At 43.1% G+C, this 17,259-nt stretch overlaps 1 protein-coding gene across 4 annotated transcripts in view; it reads left to right on the top strand.

Annotated features, from left to right (window-relative positions):
• Positions 1 to 17,259, top strand: part of znf536 (zinc finger protein 536) — a 336,960-nt gene that overhangs the window by 183,330 nt on the left and 136,371 nt on the right. For all 4 annotated transcript variants that reach the window (XM_028578215.1, XM_028578234.1, XM_028578208.1 and 1 more), the window contains one exon: positions 5,466 to 5,565. The gene's annotated coding sequence lies outside the window, so the exon portion shown is untranslated. The remainder of the gene's footprint in view (positions 1 to 5,465; positions 5,566 to 17,259) is intronic.

The following is a 17,259-nucleotide window of genomic DNA, read 5'->3' as shown; positions in this document are numbered from 1 at the left end:
GGTTGACAATGAGCTGAAATATAAGTGTTAATTTTTATGCTAATCCTCTGGCATCTCTGTGTGATGCAATTTGGTCCAGCAGCCCCCTCGACTTTGCGCCGCAGATATGAAATTGTCCCGCGCACAGAGAAAATGTCAGCTTGCCAGACCCTGAAAGCTTGTAATTTATTAGGTATGTTTCTATTAGTATGTGTCACAGTTGTTAGGGAGCCACATGCACAGGCAGGCAGGCAGGCAGGCAGGCAGGCAGGCAGGCATACCACCTCGTTCTCTCCCTCCCTTCCTCTTTCTTTCTCTATATCTCATTCTTTATATTCCTCCAACCAACTTGCCTCATCCTCCCTTCTCCAATTTTTATTTTTTTCTCCCCGCATTGCCATCCACTTTTTTAGCACACACACACACACACACACACACACACACACACACACACACACACACATGGCACACACCATGCTTGTTCTTAAGATGGTCTTGGCTCAGTGGCTGCTACACTGGGGCCTTAATGTATTATCATATATCGGGTGGTCCTTGCCCCCTGGACAAAAGGCTATTTAATACAATTTAATGACATTCCCAAGAATGGGTGGGAGGGGTGGGGTTAGAAAGTGAGGGATAGAGTAAGAGAGTAAAAGAGAGAGAGGGAGGGAGGGAGAGATGGAGGGAAGGGGGGAAAGAGAAGAATCAAAAAGAAAGGCAGAGGCCCAGATGAAAATAGCATCTGTGTTTTTCATGGCTCGCCCATGCAAACATAGCAGTGCGAAATGCGTGACTTTCCCTCCTTTTTCTCTCTGTGTTTTTGATGTCTCTGTTTCTGTATCTACCTGCAGGATCAGATGGGGAGGGGGGTGATACCTTAAGTAGGCTCCTCAAGCAGTGTTAGAAATGTCCCAATGTAAGAAATACTCCAAGTCATTCCATAGTAGGCGTCAGAGATTTATATAAAGTTATAAATGTTCATAATATCTGACCCCATTTTTGATACTTTTCATGGTCAGTATTTTTCTGCAATAGCCATGCAGTGTATTTACATTCTGTATTTATTTTTTTTTATTTTTTTTTTTATATTTTCTTCTATTAGCATTTTCACTTTCATTTGGTAGATGACGGTGTAGAGGCAGGTGGGAGACAGAGGGGAATGAAATGCAACAGAGGTCCCAAAGCTGGAATCAAACCCGGGACGTTGTGGTTATGTGGCATGCGCTGTGAGCGCTTGGCGAAGGCGCTATATATATATATATATCTATATATATAGTAATTTTCATTGTTACTGGCAAAGTCGGCCTCCCCCATGCAGTATTCAAAGTGCGTACCAATGCACAAGGGATTCACAGCAAATCATTTGTCCATGTACTGGACTTGAGGAGACCAAAGCCAGCATGCGCACATTTTTAATCATAAACCATAAATGATAAACCATAAACCGAAGCACTGAGAACTTTGTAAGTGTACAGACAGTTTAAAAAGATAGCCTAGATTATGAAGACGGTACCGTTCACGTATACAGGCGGGCGCCATCTTGGGAAAAAGGTCACGATCAGTTGAACGACGAACGCCGTGCTTGAGCTACGTTACTGGTTGCACGCCGTTCGTCGTTCGACTGGACGTGACCCGCTTCAGTTTCCATGTAGGGACCCTCATTATGCTACCGTGGAAGTGTAGTGCTATTTTGAGCCTTGTTAGTGGTGTAGAAATAGCAAATTATTTTTACTTTACCCGTGCCCTGACGACTAGCTTCATCAGCTAATTAGCAGTTTGCGCTAAAACTGGACACATTCGACTAGCATGAAAACATATCCCAGGGAACCGTCGACTCGGTACCCATGTGTTTTTAACCCTAGGTTTATATTGCGCCAGATTTCTCCTTTAAGCTTGGACTAAATCATACTAACGCAGCAGTCCTGTCTGGTAAAACAATGCAGCACTTTGTGGACTGGAAAACGTTGTTTTTGCCAGCAAACTGAATCTACGCAGCGTGTACGTTTCCTCCAGACAATATTTAAACATAATTATTAAGAGACAGAGTTGCTGGGACACTGCTGCTATTACCACCAGTGAGTTGCCGGGGTCACCAAATCAACCAGCACTGAAATCTCAAGAGGTAGCCTATAAGCTAACTTTAACTTCAATGACAAAACATATAATGCACAATATCCCCTTTACCAATGATACAGGACCGTATACAGTAAATTATGATTTATTTTGTGTATTACAGTTTTTTTTCATTGCTAAACGACAGTGGAGACTGGAGTCACATGTGCAAAACTCTAACTACAGTCTACACAGCAGCAGTTCATGTGGACCAAACTCTAGTTCGTTTTTCATTGCTTGAACACAGTTTTCAAAACTCTACACACTTATCCCATGACTTTAACCACAACGATCACAACACTGTAGATTTACAGCACTTTGTTCAAATGCTAACACACTGCTGTCAAAACTGTTAACCACACATTCAACACAGAATAGATTTCAGTCTGGTGCCTATCAAACACTGCTGATTGCAATTTTAGCTGAAAGCCTAAGCAGGTGTCTTGTTTTAGACTAGTTAGTGAACATATATGGTATTTATATAGAGAAAGCTCAGAAAGCATTTTTTGTATACAAACACCAAATAAGAATGAAACAATTATACACTGTACCGTTTGAGAGAAACAGGTAAAAGAGCAAAGATACCAATATGTCCAGGTAAGATGTCTGAGGTTATGTACACAGCTATAAAAAAAAAGTGAAAAACACTATATCTTTACAATAGTAAAACTGCGTTCTTACTGTTTTTCAGAAAGTAATGGAGGTGAAAGCAATAGAAACACCACATTTGTTAGTATTTAGAGATGATGCAGACATCTAATGGGATGAAGAAAACTTGTCACATGATGCTGGAGAGAGGCAGGATTAGTCACACTATTCTTTGGTACTGTTACGTATGTACCTTTAGTTTTTTTTCCCAGTAATTCCATAAATTACTAGAGATAAAATTCTATATTGAAGAAAACTGCTGATTTTCATTATTCTTGTTTACCTTACGTAAAATTGGTATATTATACAATCTATATCTTTTCCTTAAATAAACTATTGAGTAGTGTCAAGTCACTCAAATTGTTCAAACTGTAAAGATGAGAAAGTTTGTAATTTGTGTATGGTGTTTGACGCTAGTGTTTTTACCCTCAGTGTGTTCTGAGTGCCAGTGTGTGTTATCTCAGTGAGGATTGTGCATAGTGTTTGGCTGCACTGAGCCTGTTTTGCAGCTGATGTGAACTGTTTAGCTCAGGTGACTGTTGGTAGTGCAGACTGTAGTTAGAGTTTTGCACACGTGACTCCAGTTGTGCCCACTGTCGTTTAGCAATCGCAAAAAACTGTAACGTGTAAGCATCATTTTAATGACACGAGCTGGGGTGATGCTAATCGTTATATTAGCTGTTCTGTATGCTGTTGGGTAGTCAACAATATCTATATTATTGAGCTCATATGTAAAATATGAATCTCCAAAGTAACCAGTAACTATAGGTGTCAAACACGTGTAGTAGAGTCAAAAGTATAGCAGCGCTCTCTAAATTGTGATGAAGTATAAAGTAACAAATAATCCAAATATTCAGCTAAAGTACCTCCAAATTGTGCTCAAATACAGTAGTTGAGTAAATGTACTTTCTACCACCCCCTCCCCCCACCCATTAGTAAGCAAAATACAATCCGTTATATCAGAGAAGTCACCTGTAAAGAAAAACGGAAAAAAGAACCAGGGACAAACAATGAGTTTTCGCATTATACATATTTTCTACATATTTTCTTCTAATTTTAACTAAAAACTCCATTATATCCTACTATATTCTATTCTATTCTATTCTTTTCTATGTTTAGCCGTCTCTCTCGTTATGTTTAAACAAAAATCGTCGTGCTCCCGGCTCATACGTTGCGTGGTACCAGAAAGCCAGTCAAAACTGTACTCAGTGGGCCCAGAAAACACACTGAAAGGTTTGGATGCAATTCACATATAGGTCAATTAAATGCAACAACATCTGCTCTCTCCCTACCATTTGCATATAGCATTCATATGTTAATGATGTCCCTTGTTTTTTTTTTTTTTTTACTGCATGTGTGTATGTGCATGTGTGTTTGTTTCTCTCTGTGTGTATTCCCCCCCCACCCGTACTTCCTCCCCCCCTCCCAGTCTCTTTGTATCGCCAAACAAAAAGAGATGCAGAAAATTTGGATTCATACTTCCCTTTTCGATACTCCCGTCCTATTTCCACTTCCTCTCGCCTGACGATTAAAGGGGAGGTTAGACAAGCGCCACAGTTGTTCCATTGGCGTGCCCCTGATTTCGACAAGAAGCCCCTTTAACAGCAAAAGGAGGCAAGGCCCTCTCCCTTCCCCGAGCAGCTTAATGCCTTATAAATCAATGATGACACAGATGGACTAGCGATAATCTATTTAGAATGCCTCACAGCAAATATTGTTGTGCAGATGATTAGACTGCCAGTTATTTTAACTCAGACCCCTAAACCCAATCTTCCGCTTCTCGTAATGCTCCTCAGATTTAGAGTGGTAATTTGGGATTTGATATTCTTGTTATTTGAAATAAATTTGGCAAGAAAGACATGTTCAAAATGGTCGAAATTAAAAGTGAAATCAGGTTGTCGCAGGGCCGCGTGTGTGTGTGTGTCTACATGTTTGTTTGTCTCCATGCATATGTGTGTGTGTGTGTGTGTGTGTGGGGTGGGGGGGGTCTTGGGTGGCATGGGCAGCTTGAGGAACAAAAGACATGAAGAGGGGGCTGGTGTCTGTGCCAAGGCCATAATGATAAGGCATGTTTCTTTAAAGAAGGGGGAGACAGACCTTTAGCAGAAGTGTATCTCCAGGGCATTTGTGTGTGTGTGTGTGTGTGTGTGTGTGTGGTGTGTTAGACGGTCTAGTGACACAAAGGGGGGTTAATGGCAATCCAGGGTCTCTCTGCCCCTTTTCATGGTCGATGGGTCTCAATTTAGCATGCGAGGGTGAGGAAGAGAAGAGGAGAGACGAGGAGAAAAGAGGAGAGAAGAGGAGGAGTGCAAAAATGAAGTGGAGGTTGTCAGACGTGGCAGCTGCTCAGAGTCCCTGATAAATATAAGCCCTTATTGATCGGTTGAAAATGAAAGATCCCCGAGTGGCGTGCAGTATTTAGCTTCTTGTCTGCCTCGTGTCAGCGGTGGCCTTGCCCTGGAGGGATAGATTTTCAGCTGTGCCTCCGGGCACCGCAGCAACACTGGCTTTGATTTCATCTTTAACCTTTTTTTGGCTGCGTTTCCCTTGACCTCTGCAGCGTTGCTCGCTGAATTTTTTTAGATTTTTCATCATGACACGGAGGCCTCCCACCCATCACTGTCTTCTTCTTCTTCGGCCTGTATCCCCCCCTTTCCATCCTCCTCTTCAGGGTCTATATCACCTCATCTTTCTAATCTTTTCCGCTGCTCTGTTTCTCCCTCCAGGTGGCCATTCCGGTAAGCAGCAGTCGGTCAGGAGTGACAGTGAGAGGCCACTTGATCCAAACAGACAGGTTGCACTCCAGTATGCAGTTGGTGTGTTAAGGTAAGCTCGCACACACACAACACCCATACCTTTACCCAGGAGTGAAATAATGTCCTCAAACTTGAAGATTTTCCAAATTTTCTTTCAACCCTCAACCCGTTCTCAATCCCTAATTCGTCAAATGCTGACGCTTGATCAGTGCCTCTTAAAATCCCTCTTTAGCGTCTGTATGGAACGCACCGGGCAGAGCGGCAGGTCTCATGGCATGGACATTTCACTTATGAGGTTTTTTAACATTAATATGCGTTCCCCCAGGCTGCCTATGGTCCCCCAGTGGCTAGAAATGGTGATAGGTGTAAACCAAGCCCTGGGTATCCTGCTCTGCCTTTGAGAAAATGAAAGCTCAGATGGGCCGATCTGGAATCTTCTCCTTATGAGGTCATAAGGAGCAAGGTTACCTCCCCTTTCTCTGCTTTGCCCGCCCAGAGAATTTGGCCCACCCATGAGAGAGAGACATCATGGCTTTCAAACGAGCAAAGTGGCAGTTGGTCAAGGCCTCACCCCCACTCTCCACTTTGGAGCTATAGACACAGAAATGGCACATCCTAAGGAAAGCTCATTGTGGGACTGGCTCTAGTGGCTGTAATTCTGCACCAAGGCTGAATTTCGGGAAGAGACTTCAGATACAGTATTAGAGGACCACTAAGGCCTATATAAAAGAGACTTCAGATACAGTATTAGGGGACCACTAAGGTCTATAAAAAGGTCTATATAAAAAAAGAGACTTCAGATACAGTATTAGGGGACCACTAAGGTCTATATAAAAGAGACTTCAGATACAGTATTAGGGGACCACTAAGGTCTATATAAAAGAGACTTCAGATACAGTATTAGGGGACCACTAAGGTCTATATAAAAGAGACTTCAGATACAGTATTAGGGGACCACTAAGGTCTATATAAAAGCATCCAAAGAGCACCATGTCATGGGACCTTTAAGAGAGACAACGGTAGCGAGTAGTAGGAAAGACTGAAAATCCGCGTAAGGAGGCAGGTTGGGGTGGTGGATGGGTCAAACAACACGGAGTCTCGCATTGCCAGACCTTCCTCCACAGCACTGCGGTGGAAGGTCTGGCTAGTCCACACAGCATCCCAGGATGGGAAAAACACGTGCCCTGGTTTATTGGCATTTCTTTAAAACAATCGCAATCGTCTTATCGTCAGACGGAGCCGCGGTGCCGCTGAACACGCGCACGTTCAAGAGGTTGTTTTAGTCGCTGGGGAGTGAGAATGAGTTGAAAGCCTGGATGAAATTTGCTTAGTTCTCTCACTGTAAGACATACACACTCACAAATGCACACATACGCTCACACACTCCAACTGTTCATCATTCGCTCACCATTTAGTCTTATCCCCAAAGGCACTCTGTCTTAAACCAAAACACACACACACACACACACACACACACACACACAGTCACACAGCTACAGTACACTGCTGCTATGTGCGCAGACAGAACTTGTAACAATCTGGATTGTGATAATCTATGATAATCATCCACCACATGCCACCTAAAAAACGCACATGGGTGGCATTCAACACCCACACTGGCACGTTGCTTCAGTGCATCTCGCCTCCCTCTGCCGCTCTCCCCAATGTCACTACCTCCAGCGTCAATGTCACCACTCTGCTCCCTTATTTCTCTTTTATGTATGAGGAGGCTCGCGCTGTAACACAATGTGATGGGGTGGGGGGGGGGGAAAGGAAGAAATCTTCAACAATTTATGTTTGGCATTAGTGTAATTGAATCCCACTCGTATATCAAAGCAAGAAAAGTTGCGAGGTGAGGGTGATATAAATACAAGGTAGGGATCCGTGAAAACACGGAGCCATCCCGCCCCTTTTTCTCTTGTCTTCCGAACAATGTCTCCCATCTCTTTTTTTTTATTCTCTCCCTCTCTCCCCTCCTTTAGCTAGATGGATGATAAATTCCCAGCCAGAGAGCCAGCAACAGCTGTTGGCAGACAGGCCTGATATGAGAATAGCAGCATAGGATGAGCAGGCATTAAAAATTAATATGCTATTTAGCCTAGGTGTATTTTAGGTATTTGACATTTTCATGTCCGGGACAGACTAAATTTATTCATAGTACAGAAAAAAAAAAAAAAAAAAAAAATAAAATAAGAAGAGAGGAATGGGTGTAGGTGAGGGAAGGGGTGGGGGGTGAGGGAGATGGAAGGCAGGGAAGACTAACTAAAGGCCATTCTGGTTTTATGGTCACCCTGCTTCAACCTTGCCTCCCAGCACGGTGATGTAAGGAGGTGGGGGTGGTGGTGTTTGACTACACCTTGTATGTATGCTTCACCGCAGAATATAAAAAAAAAAGGTACTAATCATGCCACTCACAGGAGGAAACTGTTCTCCAGCAAAACTCCTTCACTTTTTATCTGCACGGGAAAGGTCTAGCTCAAAGCACAGCTGGGCGATATGGAGAAAATCAAATTTCGCGATATTTTAGACCAAATACATTGATATTGTGGCAATATTGTGGGGTTGACTGTAGGCACTTTCACAAAATATTCACACACATTCTCATTCCCATCGCCCCAAAAAGCGACACTTGGTCAGGTGCCCTTGTTGTGTGACCCATCCACCACCCCCAACCAACCTCCTTACACGATTTTTCAGTCTTTCATACTACTCGTAACCATAGTCGCTGTTATAGGTGCAGTAGGTAAGACTCATAAAACGAACTTTCTGTCATATTTGCTGAAACTGACCCTATGTTCCAGTAGAACTACATGAAGCAGGTCATTAAAAAAATATCCGATACTGCCGACGTTGTCTTTGCTATTATCAAATCAGTATATATTTATGTTTAACATGAAGTATACTACTGCTTGAGTGCAGTAAATCAAAATGTGTACAGAGAAGGCTAGCAGCAGCAACGCCACGCAGCCGCCACGCAACAGAAACGCTACGCTCACGCCACGCAGCCAGTGGGAAGCCGGCCTAAGCCCCAGTATTTGAAGAGTTGGGAGTGAGAACGGGTTGGTCTGGCCCAGGGCCTTTAGCTGCCCTGCAACAACCCAGCGCTGTAATACCATATCCTGTATTAGTGTTGAAACCCTGTGTAGTCCTCTTCCACCCATAGTCAGAGCAGATTGTACATTGTGTTTTCCACTTTAATCGAAATTGCCTTTGCATTTGTGATATTTTAATATTTGTTTTGTAGCCTATGCTATTATTGAAGTCTGACCTCACCAGAAAAAAATGGCTGCATTGTTCTCCGTTCCTCTGATGTAGTGTTTCTAAAGCTTTCAGCCACATTGCATGACCTTCCTCAGCAGATGGAGTTGTTCAGTTGTCATGGAGATGGTTTAGTTGTTATCACGTGAGCTAAGTATGTAATTTAGTCACTTGAAAACAGGTGGTCGTGCATGGGCCAAGATGGGAGCGCATCTATGGTCCAAGTAACACACATTAACCCTCCTATTGTGTTTGCTTGAAATTTGACCCGTTTCAAGTCAAAATATTTCATAAAAAATATGAAATTCACTCTAGACCTCTTTCCTAATCTCAGTTGTATTACTTGGTCAACTACTTTTGATTTCCTAAGCCTAACATTTTGAAGAATCATGTTTGTTCCTTTTTCTTCTTTTGATTTTCTTCTTCCTCTGTTTTAATTGGTTGACTAATTCTTATTATTTTAAATTTAGAACTGAAATATATTTTGGGAGTTGTTCTCCATATAAAAAGAGCAACTATTGTCAAGAAGAACTAAGCACTGTGCCAGTGTAATTTCACGACTATCAGAGACACGATTATAGTCAGTACTCTGAAAGTAACTTAATCCTAACACTAGCCCATGTCATATTAAGTGTACACAGAACTGGGGAACATATTTTTCGGGGTCACATTACATGTTATAATGAGCTGGGGAACATAGGACCCTGGGAACATAGGACTTATTGTCTTTGCCTCCGTTATGTGCCAGATAAATCTGGGTTAACATAGGACCCTGGGAACATTGGAATGACCCCAGCAAAATCTTCGCTGCCCTATCCGTACTAGAAACCGGATTTGTTCTATGCATGTGTGAAGATGGTTTAGGTTAGGCATTGATCTTAAATGGTTTGAGTCAGGATAGCCCATTGGTCAGGGGACAGGACCTGAAAAACACTGGGTTTTCAGTAAAAACCGGTTAGTCACAGATCTTAAAAACTCATGTCCATCCTGGTACAGAGACTAAGAGAGCTATGAGACTGATATAATATATTTCAGTCTTGGTCATGTGTTAGTAAGTCAACCCTGTAATGGGAATTTCTTGTCAAACATGCATTTACATTTTCCTGACAAGCGAACTCTTGCGGTCATGTAAGTAATAACTATTTTCTCTCAGAAGGCAAAGGTGGAAGTAGCGTGACTTTATGCCACAAAACCTCTTTGGAAGGAGGTCGGGTAAATGGTTTGCTCAACCAAGCATGTGACTTTGGCACAGAGAATGGATGCTTTGCATCCCTTGTTTTTTTTTTTTTTTAAACCAACAGTCAACATTGTTTTCTTTTAACCATGACCGCAATCTTTTCCTAACCTTTACTTCATGTGTCCAACAAACCCCTGACTATAGTCGTGGCAGATCAGAACGTTTTTCATTGTGAAATGGTTTAAAGCTGATTTATGTGTTTGCGATCGTTTATGATCATGATTTATAGTCTTTTGGAAGGTGATGCGTTAGAACAGCCCTCTTCCCAGACTTCACGTTTCAATTCTCAGAAAAGAGGACACCGTGTGAACATCTATTTACTAGCCTGGATGTCAGCCAAACTTAGCCCCGCCCACAACATTCGAGTTCGGGAAGTTTGCGTTCACATTCTGACTAGAATCTGAGTATGACCACGTCAGGCTAAAGAAATACTGTAGTAGAGTAGCAATATCCAGTATTGTCATTTATCCAGATTACACCAGCTGTCATTACGGACAAAATACTCAGCAATGTACACTTTACATTCTGTTAGATTATGAACATGATTAGATGCAATTCTGCTGCAAAATACATCATACACACACAAAAAAAAATGTCTGATTTAGATTTTTTTAAAAGTACTACCATGAATTTTTATGTTTTATATATTTTGGTCTTGAATCTCTGACTCCTTTCCAATGGCTCAATAATTAAGAAGCTCCTCCAATGCTACTGAGCCATTGTGCACTCAAACACAAGACCCCTGGAGGTCCTGACAGTAAAAGTACAAGTCCCATGCTGAGCCACGCTAGGACAGTCCTCTCTCTTTATCACTCCCTCTCCCTCCCCCCTTTGTGATTAATGGCTAATGCTGCTCTAGTACATCTCTATATCCCTCCTCATCCCTCCCTCGCTAATCGTTGTGAAATCTTAGACATGGCCTGGATTTGGCCTCTTGGAGAAAGGGGGGAAGGGGGGTGGGTGGATTGGATTGGGGAGTAGGGCAGTTTCCACCTCCCCACAGCATCCATATCACTTTTGACTTTCTTCTGCCTTGATATGTCATTGCTTAAAAAAAAAGCCCATATTGTTACACTTTGTTCATCAAGAGACACATTTAGGTCAGTCGGTTGAGGGTGAGACACTTTGCTCCTCTGTATACTACCTGGGTGTAGTCCAACTCTATCGGTTTACAGCACTAGAAAACATTTCCTACAAATCATAATTAATGTCTTGTCAGTTTGGGAAGCGAAAAAAAGAATTAAAACAACAACGAAAAGCAACAAGACCAAAGTTACAGTAATATTGGAGTGGCTAGAACAGCTGCGTGTAAACGATGGAGATACTAAGAGCTAATTTCGGGTTTGGCCACCGCAGCAGTTAAAACGCGATCGGAATGGGAGGGGCTAGAAAGTAATATCCAGTCGGTTGTCATATATGCAATCTCACCGCTAGATGGGAGAAATTCTTCCACAATGTAGCTTTAAGGTAACTTTGTCAAAGTAATGTTTTCAAGGCTAAGAGGGGATTTACACCCTCAAGTGACCCCAAAAGTGAATTGAAAATTGGAGTGGATAAAAAATGAAAGGGCTGGCCTGACTAAAAGCTGCATTCAAACCCATGTAATCATTGTAACCACAGTGCGTGCACCTGTGCTAACTCAGCAATCAGTAAGTAACAGCTTTACAACAACAGTATCACTTCTCATTGTCTTTATTTATGCCTCTGGTTTAGCAATTACTCACCTTCCACCTCATTCCTTGCACCCTTCGTTACTCTCTTTTTCACCTCTTTGTTTGCTAATTATTTTATTTCCTTTTCCCTTTTTTTTTTTCCCCGCTTTCACCCTCCCTCTCGGCTCTTGCTCTCCATCTCCACTGCTTCCACACTTGGCAGCAACTTCCCGTCGCAGTACTGCAAAGCACTGTATATACACTGACTGTTATTACCTTGGGGAACGTTTAGCAGCTCTGTGTTTAACACCATATAACCTCCGCTACATCAGCAGCGGCAGCGCGGAGAAAAACCTGGGAGGTGGAAACCAGAGACGGCTTGTGTTAGGTGAGCGATTGACTGATCACCACGATAAAGACGACAAGAGAGAGAGAGACATAGAGAGAGAGGGGGGGGAGAGGGAGCATGTGACATGCCTGCTTATTTCAACCTATTAGATGATCAGTGATTCTTAAGGAGAGGGGAACATTTCTTGCGATATCTCTCACTACAAAGTAAATAGAAATCAAAGCCCTTCACGCTCCGAGACAGAAGTACTATATGAAAGAAACTATCTTAACAGCCTCCTTCATTCCCTGCTCTTTCTTCCTTCTGTACTTGCCATTGATTTCACGTAACCGGTGTTAAGTGAAACTATTTACTAGGCAATGGATCCACTTGACTTTCTGTCTCGGAGGTAGGCAGTGATTGGCTCCCAGTACGGTCAAATAAAGACTTGGTAGTACTTGTGTTTCATTTATTATTCCTTATTATGGGAGTAGACTTTGTTTGATAGCCATTCAGCAAATTAAAGGTTGAGTTGAGACATCAAATTCAAGTTTTCTTTTTTTTGTCTGGACCATGATAGGCCCATAGGATAAGCCTTTGTGACTGAGGGATGATGTCCCACCATTGGTCGGAATGGGTGTGATGATGTCAGTGTCGGCGTTTCCCCATTGACCGTTGCCCTTTTGAACTGGATTTCTACAACGCACTTTTTTTTTTTTTACCTCCGCTGTCGTCGAAAGAAAACGATCACAACCAGCAGTGACAGGAGGCTATTGCTAAATAAATATGGTGGATGGACAGGTTTTGATATTTCATGTAAAAATTGTTTAAAAAATTGGGGGAATTGGTACTCCCGACACGGATCGGGGGAGAGGCTACAGCGCGATGATGTTAATTACTACAGTTTCATCCCCCAGGCCCGCCCCATACCGGTTTTGGTATCCATCCCTAAATGAAACGAATTCCCCGATTCATCGCGTTCCAGGCCGTCTTTGCAGTGCATTCATCGCACGTGTTCATATCGCGATGGCATAAACACTGGGTCAGCGCTGCTACGGAATATCTTTATTTAACGTTATAAATAAATCACGTCTGACTATCCCAGTAGCAATTTTATCATTCTAATACCCCCCCACCCTCCCCTCACTAACATATTGTACTCCCCTCCCCATGCCAATCATCGCGATGGCATAAACACTGGGTCACTATATCTTTATTTAACGTTATAAATAAATCACGTCTGACTATCCCAGTAGCAATTTTATCATTCTAATACCCCCCCACCCTCCCCTCACTAACATATTGTACACACAAATCGGCCCTCCCCCCATTCTCCCTGATAGGGATCTGTGGGCGTTGATGTCTGTCTCCAAGGGTTTTTAGCGGGGGTAGGGGAGCAACTTGACAGATAACAGGACTACCAAAGGAGTCAAAACCGAGTCATGTCCGTGTCTATCAACGTGCCTGTCCACAACGGCGAGAGGAAAGAGTCACGTAGACCAAACATGGACAGCAGCTCAGGGAGACACACTGTCAGGTGATTATAAAAAGAAAAAAAATTGAAGATTTACACAGCGTTGGGGGGGTAGCGGAGGGGTATTGGGCGCTGAGACATGAGCTCACACACATCCGTTCAGGGGTTTCTCTCTGCATCCCATCATCCTCCCAGGATATCAGGTTGTAATTGATATATGGGCTCGGCTGTCTCTCCCCACCCCACTGTCGTACGCGTGTGTGTGTGTGTGTGTGTGTGTGTGTGTGTGTTAAGGTCGACTTATCTAGATTTCACCCGTGATTCTTCCTATTACCCTCTCTATGGGCTGACCCGCCACTTCCCCGGGCGGGATGGACAGAGATGGATGAGCGCAGGAAGAAAAAAAAGAAAAGGAGTTGCGTCATTCCACAATTCCACAAAAGGCCTAATATGTTATCAAAGTAACTTCCAGCATATTAGCGACAAGAAGCCCCAACCCCCTCATATCCTCTGTCCCCCCACCCAGCATCCACCGCCTCCCTCTCCTCTTTTGTGGCATTGCTCGCTCGCCTCGGCAAGCTTCCTGAATTAAACTGCCGGCTTCCTGTTCTTTTATATGCACGGCCACATCTGGGGCGCCCGCTCGCAGGGCCCCGCCGCTTAATAACAATCACCTTCCCTTTCACTCGGCCCTGATTGTTTCTAATTCACCCTGACAGATAGTAGCTGACAAGCCGCCCGCGCCTCCCTCCCTCCGTGACCCGAGCTCACTCAGCGCACTTATAAGGCCTGTCATTTTTAATATTTGATTTTCACTTCGTAAAAAGTTATGTGTTTTAGAGCTGCCACAGCCACCATGCCCCCCCCCCCTCCCCCCCTCCTCCCCAATCGTATGATGAAATCAGTATTTAACTGAAACCACGTCGAATCCCTCCCTTCCTCTCTCCCTCCTTGGCCCTTTTCGTCTTTTAAGCCTCCTGCTCTCCATCGCTTCCTCTTCCTCCTCCTCTTTTATTAATCGTCTTTCTCTCGTTCTGCCTTCATCATTTCCACCTTCTCCTTTCTTTCTGTCTCTTTCGCTCAATCTCAGTCCTCTCTCTTAGTTTATGAAGACAAAGCAAAGCGGGAGAATGTAGCAGCGGGATGGTACGGACTCATGCAAGCCACCTTTGCAGCCGCATTCATCCAGGCGCGTACAGTAACAAAGCCACACGGCTAAGAACGGAGCTGCGTGTATCAACAAATATCCAGCATCCACATCCTTCCGTCAGACACGCAGCTTACTGGCTTCCAGCGTTTATTCGCTTTCCATTGATTCCCATTAAAGGTATATGGAGCCATGTAAAATGCATATCAGGTAGGCTGATCATTAAATGAAGGGATGGATTCATCGACAGCTTGACGGATGACATTTTGCCGAGCGATCCATACAGCCCTTCAATAAAAACACAATTTGTAGCTTAAGACAAAGAAGGAAAAACAAGAAGGCATTCCAGATGGAGAGGGGGAGAGAAAAACAATGGTTAGAAGATGGAATCACGGCAGTACACAAAACCAAGCTTCATTACCACTTTTTTCTCCATCATTTTTGACTGAATGGTGATATGATATCCTGGTGGCATCGCTGAAAGCTAGAAGAAATAGAGCACCGAGGTAATCTTTCAGAAAATGTGCATCGTCGCCAAAGATCACTTTGGGCAATATTGCCTTTATTTGACAACTGATATTGGAAATAAAAGGACACATGGGTCAGTGCCAATGCAGGGGTTCTTTATGTAGCTAGGCAGAATGCTGTGGAGGTCATGCACTGTCAACACATTCTCACTCCCATCGCGTACAATACGGACGCTTGGTCAATTGGTGCCCTACCTGCCACAAGACTTCATTTTAGTCAGCAAGCTTAATACATTATTTGTCAATATTTTCATTTTTAGCTTTTTAAAGTGATGGTTTGGAGTAATTTCACCCTAGGGTCTTTGCACCACGACCTCGAGCCAAACAACCCCCCAGAAGCTTTTTTCACCTGGGTCGAACATTGGACAAGTTAGCATTATCAGCTGAATAGCTTAGCACAGGCGCTAATGGATCCAGGCTTGTATCTCGTAAGTTGCCCCACTAATAATGGCCGAAATGATACCAAACTTCTACACTAGTACAAATAGGTTATGCACTAATAAAACGATGGATTGGAAAGTTTGTAAGTACACCAGAAGTTTATGTAAATAACACTTGCCTGTTGGCTTCTCGTCTCTGCTAAAGTGCTTAGGGCCGTCTACAAATTACAACACCGAAAAGAGATACAACAAAAATATGTATTAATTTAATGATTAAATAAGGTAATGTCTCCAAACTTACCTCAATTATAACTTGTCTCCTGCTAGTTATACTACAGCACTTACTTTAAAAAAAAAAGTTAAATTAATAAATATTTTTGTTGTAATTTGTAGACGGCCCTAAGCACTCGTCTTACTGCCGGCAGCAGCAGCAACAACAACAGCAGAGAGCAGAAGCCAGCAGGCAAGTGTTATTTACATAAAGTTCTGGTGTACTTACAAACTTTCCAATCCATAGTTTTATGAGTGCATAACCTATTTGTACTAGTGTAGAAGTTTGGTATCATTTCGGGCATCATTAGTGGGGTCATTTACGAGATACAAACGTGGATCCATTAGCCCCTGCGCTAAGCTATTCAGCTGATAACGCTAACTCTTCCAATGTTCGAGCCAGGTGAAAAAAGCTTCTGGGGGTGTGTTTGGCTCGAGGTCATGGTGCAAAAGGACCCTAGGGTGAAATTACTCTGAACCATCACTTTAAGCATAGTAATATAGCCTAACTTCATATTGAGATATTTTGTATGAAATATAGTGTAAAAATGTGTCACTTTTTTATAATCTTTCCTAACGGGCGCTGTCCCTGCCATGCCATACACGCTAATCCAGATACAATGACTGCGCCTCTGCAAAATAGCCTCGGGAAGGAACTTGTTTTGGTGGAACATGTGTACGTTTAAAAGTTGTTTTAGTCGTGCAACAAAAAACTCAGATTAGACAGGTAGTCTAGCTAGTCCTCATGAATCCACCGGAGGTTAGAACGCCAACACAAAGAAAGAGGAAGGTGACGGACATCCGGCGGAATTTCCGGCAACACCTGAACAATCCCAGAAGTAGAATGTCGTCGATATAGACTAGGGTGCAACTACTTTGTTGGGCAGGGGTCTTTCTATCCTCATCTCCTGTCAGGTGTCTACTCTCCGCTGTTTATAAGGGGCATATGGAGCCATTAAAAAAAATCAACAATTGTCATATTTAGGCACTAAACAAACAACTTATGCTGCCATTTGTCCTGTGAGGACGGTCCCCTGGGGCCACACGGATGTAGTATTTCTCATCTCAAACATACATATCACTCTTCTTCAAGACAGTAATACCACAAGAAATAATTTATCATCAGATCACCCACCAACTCTGCAAACACGTTTTTGTTTCTTCAGTCATTGCAGTCAGCCTTGTGCACCCAAACATTGTCTAACAAACATACCCTCCGCCTCCCCCGCCAAAGACATACTTCAATTTCGGGACACCGAGGTGCCCTGAGGCGCCCCCGCTGCCAATCTCCATCTTTACCCCGACGACAAAAACACAACTAATTGGAGTACCATTGCATGTTTTCACTAAAGGCACAATTTAATTACATCTGAGCTGGGAATGAGTATTTTGGGAATGTCTGTATGTTCGTTCAAACAAATGGAGCGAATGAAAAGCAATATTTGTTTTGCTTTGATTAGCAAACGGGAAGGGTAATTTGTTAAGGAGAAA

This window comes from Perca flavescens, chromosome 1 (assembly GCF_004354835.1).
Source record: "Perca flavescens isolate YP-PL-M2 chromosome 1, PFLA_1.0, whole genome shotgun sequence".
Taxonomy (NCBI): domain Eukaryota; kingdom Metazoa; phylum Chordata; class Actinopteri; order Perciformes; family Percidae; genus Perca; species Perca flavescens.
This window is presented reverse-complemented; position numbering and strand designations above follow the sequence as displayed.